At 42.7% G+C, this 8,136-nt stretch overlaps 1 pseudogene; it reads left to right on the top strand.

Annotated features, from left to right (window-relative positions):
• Positions 3,054 to 4,499, top strand: Mrgpra18-ps (MAS-related GPR, member A18, pseudogene; annotated as a pseudogene).

The raw sequence follows: 8,136 nt of genomic DNA, 5'->3' as shown, positions 1-8,136 counted from the left end.
AAACCTAAGTAAGCAAGTCAATGATCTAAATATAACTTGTTCCTCTTGAAGTTACTGGTTCAATATAACAAATACCTTAGGCCCTGAAATTAGCATTGGACATTTCTAAGCCCCCTAATTGGAAGTAAAAGATTTACTGGGATTCTACTTCCTTGTTTTTCTATTTCATTGGGACCATAGTGGCTGGTATTTCTTAAAAGAGGACAAAGAGTAAGCTGTGCATTCATTCCTGGGTGCCTGTCTGCATCCTCCTTTGGCCTGGAGGACCTCTATGAATTCCTGAACTGAAAAGAAATCTTCCAGACTCTGATTTTTCTTCCTAGACAACTGTTATTGCCTTTCATCTTGTCACCTTTTTCTCATCACTCTTTCTGTACTTTGTTTATTTGGATATTTCTTCTCTGGCTTTTCTTCCATCCACATATAACCAATACACCAAGCTGATGATTCTAAGGGACTGCTCAAAGTAAAGGGTGGGATTCCAGAGCTTTGGGGTTCGTAATATGTCACCTGTCTTTTGCCAGCCTGTATCACCTCCAGTGAAACACAAAAACCATTATTCCTATCAGGCAAGCTGGGCCTGGACATTAATTAACTATCATAAAACGTGAATTATCAACACCTGAAAATCTCAATAAAACTCATCAACTTATGTGTCCCATACAGCAGGTCCTAGTTACTCTGTGGGTCGAGGAGGACCGAGGCCTGCAAGAGAAGCAGGCTGAGAAAGGGGAGCAAGACCAAGCAAAGAGTTGTCAAGGTCTGTTTAATGAAGGCTAGGAGCTTGATTATAAGTACACAGTGAGAGAAATAAGGGAGGGGTCGAGGGGGCATAATAAAATGCAGAGAAAACGATGGACATCTGGGGCAGATGCTGATTACAGGCTTCTTACAGCTTATCTTGGAATGTCCGACCCCTAATCGTCCCAGGCAGCCTTCAAACATTCTGCAGTTTATCTTGGAGCGCCATAAACAGTCCCAGGCACCAAATGGAGACATGGAGGAGGAGGTGAAGCTGCCTTAATCTAAGCAGTTCTAGGTGCCAATGGAGACATGAAGGAGGGAGTGAAGCTGACAGTCTCAGGTGCCAGGTGGAGGCAATGAAAGAGGGGGTGACATAACTTTCTTCAAAGGGTCAACGGATCTTCAGGGTGAGAGTTACTGAGGGCCTAGTTTCCCACAGTTTGGTCTCTCACATCTCCCCCTTTTTTCTTTATTATAGTTGGGGGTGGCCTCGAAAAGAGGGTCAGTGAAGCACCTGTCTTAGGCCTTTGTTCTGGCAAGCATCTATGTCCAATACCGCAATAACTAGGCCTTTTCAGGTCCTAGGTGGGCAAGGCCCCTGTCATAGGCTATGTGAGTTGCCTCCACTCCCAGCACCACGTCTTATTCCAATGACTTGATCAGGCCACTGCTAGTCGTGATGGGCACCCAGACAGTGGACCCACAATAATCCCTTCATTGGGTAACCTTGCAGCCAACATGTATTAATAAAATATGTCTTTTCAGCATAATCTTGCTAGTGTATGCAATGGTGTCAGCATTTGGAAGCTGATTATGGGATGGATCCCCGGATATGGTAGTGTCTACATGGTCCATCCTTTTATCTCAGCTCCAAACTTTGTCTCTGTAACTCCTTCCAAGGGTGTTTTGTTCCCACTTCTAGTTGTCTCTTGTCAGAGTATGCCTGGGCCTAGCAAACATAGAAGTGGATGCTCACAGTCGGCTATTGGATGGATCACATGGCCCCCAATGAAGGAGCTAGAGAAAGTACCAAAGAAGCTAAAGGGATCTGCAACCCTATAGGTGGAACAACATTATGAACCAACCAGTACCCTGGAGCTCTTGACTCTAGCTGCATATGCATCAAAAGATGGCCTAGTCGGCCATCACTGGAAAAAGAGGCCCATTGGACACGCAAACTTTATATGCCCCAGTACAGGGGAACGCCAGGGCCATAAAAGGGGAGTGGGTGGGTAGGGGAGTGGGGGTGGGTGGCTATGGGGGACTTTTGGTATAGCATTGCAAATGTAAATGAGCTAAATACCTAATAAAAAATGGAAAAAAAATAAAATAAAATATGTCTTTAACAAAATGTGTGTTCAATGAAAACAACCCTGAGGTTCCACCTAACACCAGTCAGAATGGCTAAAATAAAAAAATATTCAGCAATAGATGAGTGGCAGTAGATGCTGGCAAGGATGTATAAAAGAGAAACACTCCTTCCATGCTGGTGGGAATTTCTGCTGGCACAACTACTCTAGAAATCAGTCTAGTGGTTCCTCAGAAAATTGGACATAGTACTACTGGAGGATCCAGCAATACCACTCCTGGGCATATACACAGAAAATGTTCCAACATGTAATAAGGACACATGCTTTAATATGTTCATAGCAGCCTTATTAGTAATAACCAGGTGTTGGAAATAACATAGATTTTCCTAAACAGAGCAATGGATACAGAAAATGGGGTATATTTACACAATGCCATACTACTCAGCTGTTAAAAATGAGGAATACATGAAATTCTTAGGCAATTGGTTCGAACTAGAAAATGTCATTCTGAGTAAGGTAACCCAATCACATGGTATGCACTCACTGATAAGTGAATAGGAGCTCAAAAACTGAAAATAACCAGGTTAAAATTCACAGACCACATGAAGTCCATGAAGAAGAAAGACCAAAGAGTGGGTGCTTCAGTGCTTTTTAGAAGGAGAACAAAATACTTTTTATGGAGATAAAGTCTAGAGCAAAGACTAAAGGAAAGATCACACAGACACTGTCCCACCTGGGGATTCGTACCATATACAGTTACCAAAACCAGACACTATTGTGGATTGCAAGAAGTGCATGCTGACAGGAGCCTAATATGGCTGTTTCTTGAGAGGCACTGTCAGAGCCTTACAAATACAGAGGCAGATGTTAGCATCCAGCCATTAGACTGAGAACAGGGTCCCTAATAGAAGAATTAGAGAAAGGACTAAGGGAGTTGAAGGGGTTTGCAAGCCCATAGGAAGAAAAACAATATCAACCAACCAGACCAATCCCCCAGCACCCAGGGACAAGCCATCAGCAAAGAAGTACACATGGCTCCAGCTGCATATGTAGCAGAGGATGGCCCTGTCATGAATAAATGGGAGAAGAGTTCTATGGATCTATGAAGGCTTGATAGTTGCCCCAGTGTAGGGCAATAGAGGGCAGAGAGGTGGGAGTGGGTGGAGGAATATCCTCAATAGAAGCAGGGAGAGGGAGGGTGGGATAGGGGTTTTCAGGAAAGGGAGGGGGGGGGACACAGGAAAGCAAATAATTTAAAATATGCAATAGAAGAAATTAAAAATCCAACAAAAAGGAAAACAAAAGGTGAGTTCATAGGGAAGGCCTCATTTTTTCTTTGTGTTCCCAGCAGCACTGGTGCAGAGTTTCTGGCCCTAAACACATCAGCCTCACCAACAGCACCCACAACAGCAAATCCAATGGACAAAACCATCCCTGGAGGTATCAACATCAGGATTCTGATCCCAAACTTGATAACCATCATCTTCGGACTGGTTGGGCTGACAGGAAATTCCATTGTCTTCTGGATCCTGCACTTCCCCTTGCGCAGGAATGCTTTCAAGGTCTACATCCTAAACTTGGACCTGGCTGACTTCTTCTTCCTCCTAGGTCACACCATAGATTCCATACTGCTTCTTCTCAATGTTTTCTACCCCATTATCTTTATCTTGTGCTTTTACATCATCATGATGGTTCTCTACATCGCAGGCCTGAGCATGCTCACTGCCATCAGCACTGAGCACGGCCTGTCTGTACTGTGCCCATCTGGGATTGCTGTCACCACCCAGAACATACATCAGCTGCCATGTGTGCTGTGATCTGGGTACTGTCCCTGTTGATCTGCATTCTGAATAGTTATTTCTGAGGTTTCTTACATAGCAAATATGAAAATGACAATGGGTGTCTGGCATTGAACTTCTTTACTTCTGCATACCTGATGTTTTGTTTGTGGATCTCTGTCTTTCCAGCCTGGCTCTGCTGGCCAGGTTGTTCTGTGATGTTGGGCAAATGAAGCTTACCAGATAGTATGTGACCATCCTGCTGACTGCTCTGGTTTTCTCCTTTGCAGATTGAACTTTGGCATCTACTGGTTTCTGTTATGCAAGATTAAGGATGCTTTTCATGTATTTACTCTTGTATTTTATCTGGAATCACTTGTCATGACTGCTATTAACAGTTGTGCCAACTCCATCATTTACTTCTTCACGGGCTCCTTCAGGCTTCGGTTGCAGCACCAGACACTGAAAATGGTTCTCCAGAGGACAATGTAGGACACTCCTGAGACACCTGAAAACATGGTGGGGATGTCAAGAAGTAAAGCAGAGCCATGATGAAGAGCCTCTGCCTGGACCTCAGAGGTGGCTTTGGAGTGAAGAATGCCCTGCTGCACTTTATCACTGTCCACTCTGCTCTCCGCTGACTGACTTGACATGCCTCAGTGGTCCACCAACATCTTCAAAAGCTCTCCACTGACTTAGATTTTCTACCTCTCTCGAGTAATATCATTAATCAGAAAGTATCATGTCTGCATCCTTTATGACATTAATCAAATTCTCATGCTAACTTCCTCTGAACCTTTCTTGTTGTTTCTTTGGAACTTTTGTTGCCATGGAAATAGCCCAAGTCCAGAAGCATGACTCTCTTGTCTGTGATTGTTCTGTACCTGAATGTAAAGACAAAGGAGCCAGGAGATGATCTTGTGCCACAGTGCAGACAAGCCTGTGAGCACAGGTAAGACCAACACTTCTGCTCAAAGGGACATGCCCAGAACCCGCAGGACACAGAAATAGAGGAGCGACCTGGGACAGGATCCTTCCAGTTTTCATCTGCACCCTGGGGCTGACCCTGTGCCACAACTCCCCATACCTAAATTTCTTCTAGAAATAACTGGTCTCCCAGGAGAAATGACACACAGGCTTGCAGGAGGGACAAGGACAATCAGAGACATCAAGACCAGCTAATACCAGAGATAACCAGATGGCAAGATGCAAGGACAAAAACATAAGCAATAAAAACCAAGGCACACACCTAAGGGAGCCATCTTGGGTCCTGGATCCCTCAGATACTAGTCTGAGCAGGTAAGAGTGTGGACTACAGAAGCTAACAGCTTCTGAGACAGGAGGAAGTAACACAGCTTCTTGGACAGAACCTGTTTCAGGCTCCAGACATCTAGGTGCCTTCCCTGCCAGAGGAGAGGTGTCCACCTCACCCAGGAAGGCTTTGCAGGATTACCAGGAGGAGCCATTTTGGTTACTGAATTCCTCAGAGACTAGTCTGCACAAGTGAGAGTGTGGACTACAGAAGCTACACAGCTTCTGGGACAGGCTGAAGCAACACAGCTTCTGGGAAGGCCCCATTTCGCATTCCAGACATCTGGCACCTTCCCTGCCAGAGTAGAGGTATCTGCCTGGCTCAGGGGTGCTGGGCCTGAGCACTGGAGGGAGCCATCTCTGGTCCAGGATCTCTCAGAGACTAGTCTGTGTAGGTGAGAATGCCAACTACAGAAGCTACAAAGCTTTTGGGACAGGCAGAATCTACACAGCTTCTGGGACAGGCCCTGTTTTGGGCCTTCATCTTCTGCCAGAAGACAGGTCTGAACAGCAGATACCTGTGCACTTTCCCTGCAAGAGGAGGGCTTGCCAGCAGAGAGTGCTCTGACCACTGAAACTCAGGAGAGACCTAGTTTCCCAGGTCTGCTGATGGAGGCTAACAGAATCATGGGAGGACAAGCTCCAAACAGAGACAACAATAACAACAAACTCCAGAGATTGCCAGATGGTGAAAGGCAAACATAAGAATATTACTAACACAAACCAAGACCACTCCCATCATCAGAACCCAGCACTCCCACCTCAGCCAGTCCTGGACACCCCAACACACCCAAAGAGCTAGACCCGGATTTAAAAGTATATCTCATGATGATGGTAGAGGACATCAAGAAGGACTTTAATAACTCACTTAAAGAAAAACAGTAAAACACAACCAAACAGGTACAAGTCCTTAAAGAAAAACAGGAAAACACAACCAAAGAGGTGATGGTATTGAACAAAACCATACTAGACCTAAAAAGGGAAGTAGAAACAATAAAACAAACCCAAAGTGAGGCAAATCTGGAGATAGAAACCCTAAGAAAGAAATCTGAAACCATTGATGCAAGCATCAGCAACAGAAAAAAAAAAATACAAGGACAGAAAACATGTCCTAGAAAAAGCAAGAAAGTAATCCTTCAACAAAAGAAAAAGAAGACAGCCACAAGAACAGAATGTCAACTCTAACAACAAAAATAATAGGAAGCAACAAATACTTTTCCTTAATATATCTTAATATCAATGGACTCAATTCCCCAATAAAAAGACATAGACTAACAGACTGGCTACACAAACAAGACCCAACATTTTGCTGCTTACAGGAAACCCATCTCAGGGAAAAAGACAGACACTACCTCAGAATGGAAGGCTGAAAAACAATTTTCCAAGCAAATGGTCTGTAGACACAAGCTGGAGTAGGCATTCTAATATCTAATAAAATCGACTTCCAACACAAAGTTATCAAAAAAATACAAGGAGGGGCACTTCATAGATATCAAAGGTAAAATCTTCCAAGAGGAAAACTCAATTCTGAATATCTATGCTCCAAATGCAAGGGCAGCCACAATCATTAAAGAAACTTTAGTAAAGCTCAAAGCACACATTGCACCTCACACAATAATAGTGGGAGACTTCAACACACCACTTTCATCAATGAACAGATCATGGAAACAGAAATGAAAGAGGGACACAGTGAAACTAACAGAAGTTATGAAAAAATGGATTTAACAGATATATACAAAACATTTTATTCTAAAACAAAAGGATATACCTTCTTCTCAGCACCTCGTTGTACCTTCTGAATATTGACCATATAATTGATCACAAAACAGGCCTCAATACATGCAAAAATATTGAAATTGTCTCATGCATCCTATCAGATCACCATGGACTAAGGATGATCATCAATCACAACATAAATAATAGAAAACCAACATTCATGTGGAAAATGAACAACACTCTCCTCAACAATACCTTGGTCAAGGAAGGAATAAAGAAAGAAATTAAAGACTTTTTAGAGTTTAATGAAAATGAAGCCACAACATACACAAACTTATGGGGCACAACGGAAGCATTTCTAAGAGGAAAACTCATAGATAAGAATGCCTCCAGAAAGAAACTAGAGAGAGCACACATTAGCAGCTTGACAACACACCTAAAATCTCTAGAACAAAAGGAAGCACATTCACGCAAGAAGAGTAGATGGCATGAAATAATCAAACTCAGGGGCGAAATCAACCAAGTGGAAACAAGAACTATTCAAAGAATCATCCAAATGAGGAGCTTGTTCATTAAGAAAATCAACAAGATACATAAACCCTTAGCCAGACTCACTAGAGTGCACAGGGGCAGCATCCTAATTTAAAAAATCAGAAATGAAAAGAGAGACATAACAACAGATCCTGAAGTATTCCAAAACTCTATCAGGTCCCTCTACAAAAGGCTATACTCAACAAAACTGGAAAACCTGGATGAAATGGACAAATTTGTAGATAGATACCAGGTAACAAAGTTAAATCAGGATCAGGTTAATGATCTAAACAGTCCTATATCACCCAAAGAAATAGAAGTAGTCATTAATAGTCTCCCAACCAAAAAAAGCCCAGGACCAGATGGGTTTAGTGCAGAGTTCTATCAGACCTTCAAAGAAGATCTAATTCCAGTTCTTCACAAACTATTCCAAAAATTGAAGGAGAAGGTGCTCTACCCAATCCATTTCATGAAGCCATGATTACTCTGATACCGAAACCACAGAAAGACCCAACAAAGATAGAGGACTTCAGACCAATTCCCCTTATGAATATCAATGCAAAAATAATAAAATTCTTGCTAACCGAATCCAAGATCACATCAAAACAATCATCCATCCTGACCAATTAGGTTTCATTCCAGAGATGCAAGGATGGTTTAATATATGGAAATTCATCAACATAACCCATTATATAAATAAATTCAATGACAAAAACCACATAATCATCTCGTTAGATGCGGAGAAT

This window comes from Mus musculus, chromosome 7 (assembly GCF_000001635.26).
Source record: "Mus musculus strain C57BL/6J chromosome 7, GRCm38.p6 C57BL/6J".
Taxonomy (NCBI): domain Eukaryota; kingdom Metazoa; phylum Chordata; class Mammalia; order Rodentia; family Muridae; genus Mus; species Mus musculus.
This window is presented reverse-complemented; position numbering and strand designations above follow the sequence as displayed.